Source organism: Gymnoscopelus braueri (assembly GCF_963280865.1).
Source record: "Gymnoscopelus braueri genome assembly, chromosome: 7".
NCBI classification, from domain to species: Eukaryota; Metazoa; Chordata; class Actinopteri; order Myctophiformes; family Myctophidae; genus Gymnoscopelus; species Gymnoscopelus braueri.
Window position 1 is genome coordinate 47035845 of NC_137608.1, and position 16950 is coordinate 47052794.

The window sequence follows — 16950 nt, forward strand, 5'->3', positions numbered from 1 at the left end:
CCTGTCGGCGGATTACCAGCTCTGTAACCGGACAGAAACGAGGCGACACAGACGAACCGACATCTTGCCAGGAGTTTAAGTCAGCCAGAAGAAGTGAAGACATCTCCGATGGCTTGCACAGGAGAGAGAACAACGCTTTCAGTGTTCCAGGCACTCTGGAGGAACACCAGCACGTCCACACCGGAGAGAAACCTTTCCACTGTAAACAATGTGGCAAGAGTTTCAGTCATTTGGGTACTCTGAACAGACACCAGAACCTCAACCCCGGAGAGAAAACTTTTTCCACTGTAAACAATGTGGCAGGAGTTTCAGTCATTCGGGTACTCTGAACAGACACCAGAACCTCCACACCGGAGAGAAACCTTTCCACTGTCAACAGTGTGGCAAGAGTTTCAGTCGGTTAGACAATATGAAGAAACACCAGCATGTCCACACCACAGAAAAACCTTTCCATTGTGAACAGTGAGGCAAGGGTTTCAGTCGGTTGGATTATCTGAAGAGACACCAGCCTGTCCACACCGGAGAAAAACCTTTCCAGTGTAAACAGTGCGACAAGAGATTCAGTCAGTCAAGAGGTCTGAAGATACACAATCGTGTCCACTGCAAACTGTGTGACAGAGGTTTCCACGACGCACACACTCTGAAGACACGCCAGCACAGCCACACCGGAGAAAAACCTTACCAGTGTAAACAGTGTGACAAGAAATTCAGTCTATTACATCACCTGAACAGACACCGACTTTCCCACACTGGAGAAAAACCTTTCCACTGTAAACGGTGTGACAAGAGATTCGGTCACTTGTGGGACCTGAAGAGGCACCAGGGTGTCCACACCGGAGAAAAAGGTTTCAATACACCAGCGTGTCCACACTTTGGAAAGACCTCTCCACTGTAAGCAGTGAGTGTGACAAGAGCGTCAATCTGTTACATACAAAGACTCGTGCAACCACAAAAAGTTTAAGGATGATTCAAACTCTATCTATACTGTGTGTATCAAGACTGCAACACTGACAACCACACCTGAAATCAAAAGTCTGCTCTAGACCAGGGTTTCTCAAAGTGGGTGCTGTGACGCAAGTCCAGGAGTGCCACAGCATACTATTATAATAGAATAGAATTAGAATTGATCACTTCAGTTTCAAGCTCACAACACGCGTCACAATGCGACACGTGAGCTTGTAGACCTGCTATATATATTTTTGGCAAACGTTGCCCCTAGAATAGAGATGCTGGGGTTCAAGGGGTTCAAACGTCAAGTATAAAGTTATTTTCAATCTGTCCTAATGGAAACGGATATTCTGTCAAGTGTTCCCCGTGACCTACTGTTTCTTAGGGGGAAAGATTGACATATTTACGTACCGTAATAAATGCAAGGTGCTTATAAAGTAACAATGTAATTCAGGGGGATGAAAAGGTTATTTACAGGGGTGACCTGAGCCCCCCAAAAGAATTTGAGAACCACTGCTCTAGACTGCAGCTATCAGGTATGTGAATAGAAAGAAAAAACATTCCCTGTTCTGTTCAATTGACTGACTTGTCGGATGCCACAAAAAAAAAGAAGAAAAAGACTACGTTTGGCTCCCTGATGTGAGCAAGGCCTTTGAAAAGCTCCTGTAATCTGTTTATTACCCTAATCTGGTTAGAATAATCTCATTAACGTGTGGCTGTTAATTGCTGCTGTAGTCTGGTGAGAGTAATCTGATTAGCTGCACTAATGAGGACGGGATTATCTCGCCGTTGACTGGCACCCCTCCCTCGACGTTTCCGTGCGTGTGTGTGTGTGTGTGTGTGTGCGCGTGTATGTGTGTGTGCGTGTGTGTGCGTGTGTGTGTGTGTGTGTGTGTGTGTGTGTGTGTGTGTGTGTGTGTGTGTGTGTGTGTGTGTGTGTGTGTGTGTGTGTGTGTGTGTGTGTGTGTGGTCCTGAGAGACAGTTTCAATCAGTGGTGTTTTATCAGAACTACATGTCTACTGTCTACTACTGATAGTCCCTTTTATCAACCTCTCTCTCAAACTCTCTTTTTTGGGTCTGTTGCCTAGAGGGTGATTTATACTTCCCCAAAATAGCCGATGTACAAGCTCACGTTGTGAGTTTGCAGATCTATTTTAGGTGAGCGATACGACGTGCAACCGAGTATAAATTAACATTCAGACTTTCTGTTTTCTCTCTCTCTCTCTCTCTCTCTCTCTCTCTCTCTCTCTCTCTCTCTCTCCCCCCCCCCCCCCCCCCCCCCCACCAGTGTCTGCCTCAGTCAGTTTTATATTCCTCTGTTCGGCTTTCACTCTTGTTTATCAGGCGTTCTCTCTGATTGCCATCGATTGCTACGGGAACCACATGAGGACAAATTTAATTAAGTCTAACAACCGCAGATATTTTTATTGCCAAGATTAAAAAATCCCCCCCCCACCCACACACACACACACACGCACACAGAGAGAACTTTGTCTGTAGTGTTATGAGTTCTCATCTTTGGGGTGAATATAGTTTCATGTCTATGTGTGTGTTCCAGTGAAGGTGTGTTCAACATGCCATGACATTCTCTGACACTCTCCAATCACGTCATCACCACTACAACACACACACACACACACACACCAGTGTTGCCAGATTCTGTGAAAGAAACAAGCAACCAGGTCTAGGAAAACCAGCCCAAAACAAGCGAATATGGGCCACATGCGCACTTTAACATCAGCTATTTGAAAATAAAATCTTGCGGGGAAATTATAATAAGCAGATCTGGCAACCCTGACACACACACACACACACACACACACACACACACACACACACACACACACACACACACACACACACACACACACACACACACACACACACACACACACACACACACACACACACACAAATCCCAGGATATGACATCATTGTCTGCCTTTATATGTCTTTATATGTTCATATAAAACAAACCTATACAGTATGTCACCATTGTTTCACCAAAGACTGTAGGAATGAAACCAAGAAAGGCTGCCTTACATTGATTAGCTGTATCTGTGTCACATGGATATTAGTCTGGGAGACTTCGGCTCAGAGCCTGGACAGCAGGGGCGCGGCCACTGCGTTCTGATTCAAATCAATAGCCAATGAAGAAAAGGGGGCGGCATCCACATGCAGTGGGTGTTGCATGTAAATAGGAGCGACGGAAAGCAATTTCTCCTTGAGAAATTGCGGCCGCCATTGTTGTGTACTGCTGTTTGCCTCTCGTCGGGACTGTTTAGACGAGTTGCACCGCTCTCAGACCGGTAAGAGGCGTGTCCGCTCAGATTCTGAGCGTAAGTTACATCCCGCCCACAAATACAGGGGTTTTGGCCCAGAAGTTCCTCGCCCCTCCCGTTTGTAACTCATATTACATGGATATAAGAAGCCAGAGGCAGGACGTGAGTCTATTAATTCCAATGGAAAAGTGACCATGAGCACAAAGTATGACAAATTATTTTTGCCCCATAGTCAGTGAAGTCAATATTTGAACCATCTTTCACCAGCCACATTGTGTACATTTTGAACGAGTTGCACACCTTAGCGAGTCCAGGACGACAACAGCAGACACCAGCCGTGGTTAAATGCCCAAGCAGTGGGCAAATAATATCGTCCCTGTCGGGCAGAAACCTCCTATCACCATATTCTAACTTTTTGTGTTTTTTTTCGTAAATGACTTCCCCGTCACACTACAGCGTCACACTAAAGTAGATCCGCAAGCTGGAAACGCGGCGCGAAGCGACACGTTTTGAGCTTGATCTGTTACTTTTTTCTGTTACTTCTTTGTGTAAGGAAGTAGCAGAACATTTCATTGTAAAGCTGAAAATGCCACCATTCACATACAGTAAGTGTGTATTGACTATGACTGGCGTACCATACGGTTCAATATTACACAGAGAACTGTTGCATCCCACACGCACACGCGCGTGCACACACACACACACACACACACACACACACACACACACACATAAACAAACACGCTCTTGACACTGAGCCAATTATTTGTAGGTGCAATCTGTCATCATATTACAACTTAATTAATTCTCTCTCTCTCTCTCTCTCTCTCTCTCTTCTCTCTCTCTCTCTCATCTCTCTCTCTCTCTCTCTCTCTCTCTCTCTCTCTCTCTCTCTCTCCTCTCTCTCTCTCTCTCTCTCTCTCTCTCTCTCTCTCTCTCTCTCTCTCTCTCTCTCTTTTTGTCAGAGAGAGAGAGAGAGACAGAGAGAGAGACAGAGAGAGAGGTGAGCGTGCATATGTGTGCGTGGGTGTGCATGTATAATTAAAGGAAAGTGACAGGACACAACTATAATTGGTTGAGCGATTGACAGCATGTCTTGTGTGCACGTGTGTGTGTGCATGCATGCCTGTGTGTGTGTGTGTGTGTGTGTGTGTGTGTGTGTGTGTGTGTGTGTGTGTGTGTGTGTGTGTGTGTGTGTGTGTGTGTGTGTGTGTGTGTGTGTGTGTGTGTGTGTGTGTGTACGTTTGGGGGGTGGGTGCTAACCATCAAGTTATGAGTTCATGTCTGCTGCAGAAAGGTTAATGCTTGTGTTGATCAGCTAAAAAGGTCACTGGCGTGATTATGAAACCGGAAGGACTTCATCCTCATGCTTAATTTATACCTCATCACCACCAAGGCTATTATAGTCTGTTTGTACTTTTTGTTTTCAATTCCAGTACAGTTGTAGTTACTTTTTAAAGCGGGTTTGCTAGTCTATTTTCCGATTTCAGTTCATTTTATAGTTTTGTTAGCACACATACAGTTGCAGTTAGTTATCTGCGATTTTGACACTAAAGGCATTTTTTCTATATTGTAAGCACACATTACAGTTTCAGTTATCGAGTGCCACGCTATGAGCTTGTAGATCTGCTATTTTCTGAAAATGTGTGCAAATCTTTGAATATATTTTTTTTAAAGCCAACATTTGTATCTCAAATCTTTGCTTCTGGGGGGGTCCCTGGAAAAAAACATTTGAGATGGGGGTCCACGGCCAAATATATACCTAAAAATGTTTTCTAAATCCTATCCTATTGCTATATCAGTGGTGCGCCAACTTTTCCATGTCAAGGCCCCCCCCAAAATGATATGTATTTGGCCCCCAGAAGCACAGATGTTTGCTTTAAAACACATATATATATATATATATATATATATATATATATATATATATATTCGAAGATTTGCACACATTTTCCACGATTCTTCCAAAAGATAGCAGATATACAAGCTCATAGCTATGAGCTTGTATATCTCGCATGAGGTATCGCACGACAATATGTACACTTTTCGCTTTGAGCTCACAACGTGTCTCATTGTGACGCGTTGTGAGCTTGTTGATCTATACTTTCATTTTTTTTGGGGTGTATAAATCAGAGTTTGGGAGGAGAAGGGCAAGGCTGGGAGAACATTCTGTCATTTGACTGTCACACGCCAACCTGTTCATTCTGCACCTAATTATGGTGTCCTCTCTCTGTCTCACCCTCTCCCCCAGCTTATTCTCTCTCTTTTGTCTGCCTGTTCGTCTGGAGCTACGGCTATCCGTATCGTCTGCTGTAACACAAACTGCATTAAAACGGTGTCGTTAACAAAGATGAGGTCAGTCGTTGGAGACAAATTAGAGACTTTTTAGAGACAAATTAGAGATTTTTTAGGAGTGAGCAATCAAAGAGGCTGCATAGCGTGTCCCTCACATTGCCATGACACTTTCAAATCAGCTCTACACCTGTGTCTTTTCTCTCTCTCTCTCTCTCTCTCTCTCTCTCTCTCTCTCTCTCTCTCTCTCTCTCTCTCTCTCTCTCTCTCTCTCTCTCTCTCTCTCTCTCTGAGCACAGTTAAACGTTAAGTGGGGTTATATTAGTGTAGAGCTAATCTGGCCACTTTGGATGAATTACATTGCAGTTATAACTTTGATTTGACTTCTCTCTGCTCGTAGCACATTCAATCAGGGAAAGTACATGTGCCAATGTCATCTTTTATTTTAGCTACAACCATTATTTTATACTTTGGCTATTCAAAAATAGCAGATGTATAAGCTCACAGCGCGGCACCGAGTGCCCCGCTACGAGCTTGTAGATCTGCTATTTTTTTTCCAAATCGTAAAAATGTGTGCAAATCTTTGAATATATATATATATATATATATATATATATATATATATATATATATATATATATATATATATATATAATATATATATATATATATAATCTGTGTTTCTGGGGATTCAACAAATGTATTCTAAATCCTAACAGTTTTTTTTTAAACATCTTATGTTGCTATATCAGTGGTTCTCAAACTTTTTCATGTCAAGGACCCCCAAAATGATATGTATTTGGCCGCGGACCCCCCATCTGAAAATATCTTGTTCCAGGGACTTGAGCTTGTATTTTCACATACTGTACACAGTACTTTTCTCATCAACTAATAAGGAATGGAATGACGTTTCGTTTGGAAAGGAGTGGAAAAGACAACTCTCCTGGCCTCGATTTTTGCCTGTATAAAAACAGCATCCTTCTGTTAGTCTCACATCTAAATTTTCTCTCCCTCCTTCCCTCTCAATCTCTCTCGCCCTCTCCATTTCTCTCTCCCCTCCCTCCCGCTCCATCTCTACCTGCCCCCCCCTCCCCTTCCCTCTCTCCCTCTTCCTCCTCTCTCTCCTCAGCCCTGCCTCTATCTCTCTCTCTCAATCAATCTACCAGTCCAGCACCTGTTAACGACCGCACCTGAGGTCTGTCGTACGACGGAATATAAATTAGCCTAAACTATCTCGTCCTATATCTCTCTCTCTCTCACCCACACTGTCCCTTCCTGTCTCTCTCTCATAACACTGTTTCACACAGCAGATTATATTGTTGTTGTCGGGCAGAAACCTCTTATCTCCATATTTAATATTTTTTTGTGTTTTATCGTAAATGAACGCCCTACTTGATCGTACTACAGCGTCACACAAAAGCATCAAAAGTAGCAGATCTACAAGCTTGAAACGCGTCGCTTCGCGCCGCGTTTCAAGCTTGTAGATCTGCTACTTTTGCTGCCGTTGAATTTGAATCCTGAAAAATAACAGTTTTGGACATATATGAGGTTTCCACCCGATAGTGAAGCGCCCAAGCGGCTTCCGAAAGGCAAGTAGATGAATCGCGCGACACAAATAGCACACTTCTCCACGAAATAGCAAACATACTCCCATCTATATATCAACTATATCGTGCTGAAAATAGAGCCTCTTGCTTTTTTTTGTCGTTGTTGTTGTCTGTCTTCCTGGGAGAGCTGTTATTTTGCGCTGACCTTGCACAAGGCGCCGGCTCGTTGTCGGCTGGTGGACTTATTAAAATTGAGTAAAAAGCGTTTCTCAGACTAAAGCGGGTCACCCTCTCCTACGGCGGCTCAACCTCTCGGTTTTCCTATCGCCTAACCCTCGGACAAACTGTGCCTGTGAGTAAATTTAGCCTTGAAGACGACGTCTCCGCTAATGGATTTATTTCCTGAATTGAGCGACCGCTCGGCGGCCTCCTGTGGCCAGTGCTGTTGTACGCGCCCGTTGTTTGTGCGCCCCTGCTCTCTCTCTCTCGCTCTTCTCTCTCTCTCTCTCTCTCTCTCGCTTTCCCTCACGCGCTGCTGGCCTCGCATTAGGGTCATTAAACTTCATTATAGGGACAGTCAGTGCTTATACGGAGCCGTGTGTGTGTGTGGGAGAGTTTGTTTGTTTGTGTATGTGTTGGGAGGGTGGGGGTGTGGGTGGGTCAGTGTGAAGGATGGGACACCACTCGCACTTTACTCGAGTCAGCACACACACACACAGATACACAGGCACACAGGCACACACGCACGCACACACACACACACACACACACACACACACACACACACACACACACACACACACACACACACACACACACACACACACACACACACACACACACACACACACACACACACACACACACACACAGAGGGCTGCTGCAGTGTTGGGGAGGTTAAGCAGAGCGCTATGTTTGTTTAAGTGCATCAACGTTGCATCGTGGTACAGCCTGTATATGCCAAGGCAAGCACCATCTGTGTCTCTTTCTGTAACATTAAATCTACCTCCTTTCTCTGACCAAAAGGAACATACAGAACTGGCAAGAAACCGATATGATTATAGTGCTGACGCGCACGCTGTACGTACCAGCGCTAGACGCTTGCGTGCAATCTAAGAGGCCTGATCACAGCAATTCCGTGCCTCTATTAGCCCATTCAATCCGAGAAAACATCTGTGTCATTTTAGATTTCTTTGGCTATTAAAAAATAGCAGATATACAAGCTCATAGCGCGGCACCGAGTGCTGCACTATGAGCTTCTAGATATGCTTTTTTTTTTTTTTATCGTGAAGATTTTTGCAAATCTTCAAGCATATGTAATTTTTTTTTTTTCTTTTTAATTGTAGTCATCGTGTGTACAGGCAGTTTCTTATATATTTATATATATATATATATATATATATATATATATATATATATATATATATATATGTATACACATTATTTTGTACATATAGCCATACGTTTTTGGAATGTTCATTTTTCATTGATGACAACATTTTAAAAAATTTTACAGTCAAAACAAAAACAAAACAAAAATAAATAAATAAAGTACATATATTTTTTAAGCGAACATTTGCAATAAAAAAAAAATCCAGGGACCCCCAGAAGCAAAGATTTGAGTTACAAATGTTCAAAAAAAATATATATACATTCAAAGATTTGCACACATTTTCACGATTTTTCAAAAATAGCAGATCTACAAGCTCATAGCGTGGCACTCGGTGCCGCGCTATGAGCTTGTAGATCTGCTGTTTTTGAATAGCCCAAAGACATCTAAAATGACAGAGATGCGTCCCCCGGATTGAATGGGATAGAGCAGGGAGAGCTGTCAGCCAATCAACCATGCATCTCTTCCAAACGTGTATAATATATATGCTTACTGCCGCTTGTCCTGACGAATGTGGCTTGAAGTGAGTGAATGGGATAGTCTCATGTGGTCTAACCAAGGCCCCAGTTTTATCTCTGCATCTCACGACGAGATAAAGCATGTGATATAACTGCTGCCAAAAGCGTCTAACTAGAAGAGCGGCCACAGGGGAGTACAGGACTACATGTCCTGGAGCTTCTTTTTTGTAGGCCTGTTACAGTACGTCTAATTAGATACTTTCAGCAGTAGTTCTTATCCAGTCATATAGTCTTTTGAATAAAATTCTGTTTTAGTTATATTTTAGTCACCTGAAATGTATTATATTTAAGTGAAAAAAGGTAGTCAACAGACATTTTCCATGATAGTTTTAAGGCCTTTGCAGACAGGGTGCAATTTTTCGTGCGTCTTTTCGCATGCGGTAAAAACTGATTGACTAATCGCACCCTGAGTGCAAAGGCCTTTAGTCGACAAAATCAACACTGGTTTGCACATGTGGTCAGACCCACTGTGTTACATTATCCATTTCAGCGACGGGCGGTTTTGCCAGGGAGGAAAAAAAAGTCTAGTAAGCTTTGTATTGGCTGGTGTGAAATGGATGTCCCTGGTTGGCATGTGTTTATCCTTAATTGGTCCTTAACCACTTTTCAAAAGTTCTGCACCAAGACGGATATCTATGTGATCGTTTGGCTATAATGCCACACTAAAGCGTTGCGACACACTGTGAGCTCATAGATCGGCAGTTAAAAAGTGGATCTAAAAGCTCACAACGACAAGCTCACAATGACAATCATCTCAAATATTTTGGTGTGCAACACCCGCGCTCAACTAAGAATAACTCAATTGACTCAAAGTCAACAAGCACGATTATAAAAACTCAAAAATACACCAAACATTTTAGAAACAATATTTAAACAAGACACACACACCTTCATTCATTTTGTCCCTGCATGTTATTGGTGGGGTCCGGGGACCCCCAGGGGTCCAAGGAGGGGTACCAGGGGTCCCCAGCAAAACGTGCTAATACTGTATCGCGTCACAGTCATTTTAACCACGTTAACCATATTTTATTGGCACGAAGTGACACAGCATGATATCTGCTATTTTGATCTGATCTGCTATTTTTGTATATATACAGTATATTTTTCAAAGCAAACATTTTCAACTCAAATCTTTGCTTCCGGTGGTCCTTGGCACAAAATGTTTTTTGAGATGGGGGGGGGTCCTCAGCCAAATACATATAATTTTGGGGGTCCTTGACATGAAAAAAGTTTGAGAGCCACTGTGATATGCTATCTACACGCGGCCGAGCCAACAACAGTGTCCAGGACTCTGCCAGCGTATAAGAGGAGAAAACGCTCTCCGGTTCCCCCATGGGATGTAAACAAACACGGTGGCGCCGTTAACATTCAAATTCAAAGCAGGGTGACATCATCTGGCCACTTCAAAACTACTTTTAACAGCAGCCAGTAGCTGTTAATTTTCCCCTGAAAGACAGTTGGCAACGGTGGAAGTGATGCAATCCAAGTCCATCTGTAAACGTCCAGGGAAACGTCCCCCCGCGCTGGCCTCCATTCACTGGCTACCGGGACGTCTCAGACATCACTTTGAGATACAGTAACCCCCTTTAAATCATGGGTCATTAAATATGCATTAATGACTGGGAATTGCAGAGCAACATAATAAATCTATTTGGTGTCATAATATTTTTCACTTTTTTTTTCAAATACACAGTAAACATAGCCGTTTTTTTTACCAGCAATGGTGAAAACCGTCAGTAAAAGTGTTGTAATAAAGTGGTTATGAGTGGAAAAGACAGTTATGAACATACAGTATTACAGCAAAACGACTTGGTGATTACGCCTATGCCACATTAAGTAGTAGGCTCTGTGCGCAGCAGCCATAATGGAAAGAAATTGGGCCGCTTAATTACTCCACAGGTTAGCAATGATGCTAATGAAAGAGTTGTCCAAATGTTAGACTGACCATATCATGATATTGATGGTTTTAAATCACATGAAATCACTTTTGTTTATGTATCTGCTTGAACTTGCCTTTTATTTCTATTTCTCCTTTCTCCTATTGTTCTATCAGATGTCCCTTGTTGTATGATGTCTATATGGTATTTTTTTTATAATAGTCTAGTTACAGTAGCTGCTTTCCACGAGCAGCGAGCGGAGAAAGAAACATAGGCTCCACACCGAAACTGCATTACCACCGTTTACATCTGCAGTGCAGCACGTGCACTGTAAGAACCATGCTGCAACAGTGTGGCCACACCTGTTAACATGCACGACCCAAAAAGTAGCACATTCTACCACACACACATTCACTTCTGTTTCCAAGAAGTGAATGTGATATTGTTTATTGATGTTTTTGGTGTCTTGTAATCCCATATGACAAGACACAAAGAAAAAAAATGCAATTCATTCATTCACACTGCAGACACGCGTTTCAGCCATAAATCGAGATTAGCTCCGGACTCAAGACAAACACAGACAAGCACACGCATAAACCAGCACACGCACACCCACCACCCACCCACACACACACACGTGATGCCAACTTAATTCTGGCTACAGCCTTAGGTCTGGCAGGGATCATTTAAAAGAAAAAAAAGTATAAATGTACAGTATACACACCCACATAGTGACTGAAACAAGATGGAAACAGTCAAGTCCCATTTTCATGACGTCCAACCACAACAACGGTGTAAAGTTATGCCACACAAACACATTATGGATTCATTGCGCTCGTCAGCAAAGCTGATTTATTACAAGCATAATCTCACAACCGTTCTCCCCAAAGCTGTACTAAATCACACAAAATGCATTCCCTTCTCTCGGGGACCGGACGAGTGTCAAATTTGTCCACACAGAGCGATGTCATTTGGAGAACACCGCCATCCCTGCCGGAGTATTAAACACAGCTCAGAGAAATGACAACGTGCAGAGAGAGAGAGAGAGAGAGAGAGAGAGAGAGAGAGAGAGAGAGAGAGAGAGAGAGAGAGAGAGAGAGAGAGAGAGAGAGAGAGAGAGAGAGAGAGAGAGAGAGAGAGAGAGAGAGAGAGAGAGGGGAAAACTATAGTAGAACAGTTCAAGTTTCCCCATTAGTAACACAGTAAAATCCTTAATGTCAATTTAACGCTAAGAGACTACTACAATCCGGGGTTTTCTTCCTAATAAAAATGGCTAAAATCAACAGGAAGTTAACATTTTTGTTAAAAAAACAAACCGTACTGGGTTTGGTGATGCTCTATATTGTCTGAATCAACTTTGTTTGTGTTCGTTTACGGTCTTAAATAGTGACTTTGAGAGCTGTTACACCGTACAATGTAAGTCATTGAGGAGCATAATATAGAATTATCAATTTCTAATCAATGGAGCAATTATTTGGGATTTCTTGTCCACCTTTGGAGCTACATCATGGCAAGGTAACTACACAACCCAAACCTCTACCAAAGTGGTCTGGCCCTTTAAAATACAGTCATAGGGCCGGCTGTAGCTGAGTGGGTAGAGAGGCCGTCTGGGAATGGAAAGGAAGGTCGGTATAGATTCGACCCTCGGCTCGCCCGGCCTGTGTGTCCCTGAAGACACTTTAAACATGATTAAGGAACCTTATCCCCCCCTCCCCACGTTGGGGAAGGGGGGGGGGGGCTACTTGAAATGTATTATGGTTTAAATCAGCGATTCTTAACCTTTTTTTCTAGATCGGGCCCACTTGAAAACGTTAGAACGCATTTGCGGCCCCATGCACCACTCTGACACCTAGTCGGCTGCCGTGCTAAGTGGTCAAAGGGGTGGGCTCGCTAGAAACACTCGGCTACACCAGTGGGTCTCAAAGTGTGGTCCAGGGACCCTCATGGTTCCTTGAGGGGGTTCCAAATGGCCCCTTACGGGTGTGTAACTCTGAGAGCGTACAAATGGAACCAAATGGACCCATAAGGGTCCATTTGGTTCCATTTGTACACTCTCAGAGTTATGGGGGTCCTTGGAATTAAAACGTTTGAGACTGTGCTACACTAAATAGAACAGAGCCTTCATTAGTATTGTTGGTAACACCTGTGAAGGAAGTGAGGAAGAGGCCCAATTTCTTTCCAATATGGCTGCTGTGCATAGAGCCTATTGATAGGCCCACGTGTGTTTTCAGAGCATGATTATTTGATTCACTGGAGCTAAACGTAGCATATATTTTTAAGTTCTTATTGGCATCACTATGAACACACGTTTCAAGGTTACATGAAGAAAAGGGTTTCAAAAGAAATACCATGACTTTCTTTTCTTTTTTTACATAATTATGTGTTTTTAAATATGAATTAACGTTATATTATGATAAAAATCTAATATTTTTGCAAATTATTTGGGGGCCCACTTGTAATACCCTCGGGGCCAGAACCACAGTGGATTAAATGGACAATTAACCCATTAAGGCCTGAGGTTCCAATTCTACAAAATGTCTTCTAAATGCTAACGGTTTTCTGAAAAACATACGTTAGCTATTATGAGTGGTGCTCAAACTTTTTCATGTCAAAGACCTCCAAAATGATATGCATTAGGCCGCGGACCCCCATCTGAAAATGTTTTGTTCCAAGGACCCCCCATAAGCTAAGAGCTTCTGGGGGCTCATAGCGTGGCACTCTGTGCTTGTACATCTGCTATGTTTGAATAGTCAAAGTATAAAATAATGGTTGGTTACACAGATGCATTCCTGTTTTGAATGGTTTAACGCAGTGGTTCCCAAACGGTATATGCATAGGTACTAACTAACTGTGTGACAACCACACAGTTAGTTATAATTATGTATTTATCATATACTGTATATCATATTAGTATACTTTAGTATACTCATTTCCAGATGAGTGTATTTGTCAAAAATAAGTAAAATTGCCAGATCTACAAGCTCACAACACATTGCATAGCGACACGATGTGAGTTTGTACACCTGCTGTTTGGAAATGCAATTTAGCATACAAATAATTTGATGAAACGGGCAATTTTGCACACATATGAATACAGGCGTACGCTGGGTTTGAAAACTACTGCTTTGCCTTGGTGTTATGATGGCTGTGTGCACGTGGGCGGACCTGATGTGATCACAGGTTGTCATAAATGCTTTGAAGCATGTTATTTGACGCAAAATGACACACACACACACACACACACACACACACACACACACACACACACACACACACACACACACACACACACACACACACACACACACACACACATATATATGGCAAGCTGACAAGAAAAATACAGTTTTACTCTCAACTCTGTCATGCAGAGGAATAATACACACACGCCGCATGCACAGAAACCAACTCACAACCAACACACACACACACACACACACACACACACACACACACACACACACACACACACACACACACACACACACACACACACACACACACACACACACACTTAACATGTAAACACACGTTTCAATCACAAATTGCTCTTTTCACCTCAGTGGTGTGTATAGGCAACTCCGCACCAAACAGACTCGTCCAGACTATTGCAGACTACTCCAGACTGCAACAGACTGGTATTCGGTTGGCAAAAGTTACCATTTAAGTCTGTCAGCCGACTGGCCATTCATGTGCTAATTTGACTTTTAGCGTGCCAGCGTTGCCAGGTCTGCTTATTATAAGCGACTTTGGGCTTGTTTCCCTGCAAAGCCACTTAGGGATGTTCCCAGCGTTTTTTCTTCACTGACGTGCAGTGGTGTAAAGTAACTAGTACATTTACTCAAGTACTGTACTTAAGTACAATTTTGAGGTACTTTTACTTTACTGGAGTATTTCCAATTGTCTATACTTGTACTCCACAACAATTATTTGAAATGTTTAGTTACTAGTTACTTTGCAGATATAAATCATTATGAAACATACATTAACCTCTTTTGCCCTATTTTATACCTATAAGCTATTTGAAAATAGCAGATCTACAAGCTCACAACGTGTTGCGATGCACGCGTTCTGAGCTTGTAGATCTGCTATTTTCAAACATTTTTGTACTTTTACTTTTGGTACTTTAAGTACATTTTTATACCAATACTTTAGTACTTTTACTCAAGTAAATGTTGAATTCTGGACTTTTACTTGTAACAGACTCAGAGTACATCTATTGCATTCAAGCCTGGAATTTCGTCATTTTAGGGGCAAGGCCACTTGGCCTTTGGTGTTGTAATTTTTTGGAAAGGCCCTGCCCGGTCTTCCTGCCAGGGCAGGAAGGCCATCCAAAAAAATAATAATGATTTTTAAGTCCAAAAATGATTTTTAAGTCCACGGAAATAATGCATTTAACTTGAAGGTTAAGGATCATTGTATTTTAATATATTATAAGAATAGTATAACTATCTGTGAAATATAACCCGTTTATTTCACAAAATAATGTGTTGGCAAATGACCAATATTTAGTTATATAGGTCTCAATATGTCACATTCAGCCCTGGACTTCACTGACTGAAGTAGGGGTCACATTAATCACATTAGATTCACATAATGTATTTTACCCACAATTAATTTTCATTCAAATGAAATGTTAATGAACTTGCACTAATAATGACTTTAGTTGATTTTTCACTCTTTAAAATATAGTATTTCTTAATTATTAATAATTACAGCTTTTTTTTTTTTCACGATTTTTTATTGTTTTTAAATAATAATAAAAAAGGAACATACAAGATTTCCACCCGACAGCCATAATATATAGCCAATATATGGTTCTGTATCAGTATATGAGTCCGTTTTTGCAGATTTCATTCTAATTGGCTACTATGCCTGCATATGAATTTCATGAGCCTGGGTAGGTCACCCTGGCTTGGCGGAGATATGCCCTGTAGCGCACACTCCGCCAGTGATGTAAAGTAACTAAGTACATTTACTCAAGTACTGTACTTAAGTACACTTTTGAGGATTTTTTACTTTACTGGAGTATTTCTAATTTTCAGTACTTTTACTTCTACTCCATACATCTCTGAGGAAAATATTCTACTTTTACACCACTACAATTATTTGAAAACTTTAGTTATTAGTTACTTTGCAGATATAAATTATTACATTATAAAACATACAGTAACCACTTTAGCTCTATTTTATACCTAGGCTATTTGAAAATAGCCGATCTACAAGCTCACAACACGTCGCGAAGCGACGCGTTGTGAGCTTGTAGATCTGCTATTTTCAAACATTTGAGTACTTTTACTTTTGGTACTTTAAGTACATTTTGATACCAATACTTTTGTACTTTTACTCAAGTACTTCTACATTGCAGTATTGATACTTTTACTTAAGTAAAACATTTGAGTACTTTTTCCACCACTGCGCTCCACACAGCAGCAGCAGGTGAAAGCAATTCACTTAAACGAGGGTTGTGTTGCACACCAAAACTGCGCGAAAGTAGGTCAAATCAATCAATCTCTCTCTCTCTCTGGTGTGTGTGTGTGTGTGTGTGCATATGTGTTTATGACATAAATACACATGCATGTGACGTCCATTCGCTCATGTGCGAGGTAATGTGTGTGTGTGTGTGTGTGTGTGTGCGCGCGTGTGCGTGTGTGTTGCGTGACATTGAGGCGAGAGCGGCAAGTGTGGTTGGTGCTAAAGGTGCCAGCTCATTTGCATAGCGGCAGGAAGCGCGGCGTCTGGCGGCTTTATTGCTTCCCTCCCTCACAGCCAGATATAAACAAGCGGTAATAAGCCCAAAGTTTCCCTCTTTCCATTTTAATAATGCCACGCAGCATTATTCCACCTCCATAATATCCTCAGCCGAGAGAGAGAGAGAGAGAGAGAGAGAGAGAGAGAGAGAGAAAGAGAGAGAGAGAGAGAGAGAGAGAGAGAGAGAGAGAGAGAGAGAGAGAGAGAGAGAGAGAGAGAGAGAGAGAGAGAGAGAGTGCAATCATGCAAAAATAAACGCAATCCTGACGCCGGATTTATACTTTGTTGTGTAACGTGTCGCCCTTCTAAAACAATCGATCTACAAGCGCACAACGGGTGGGACG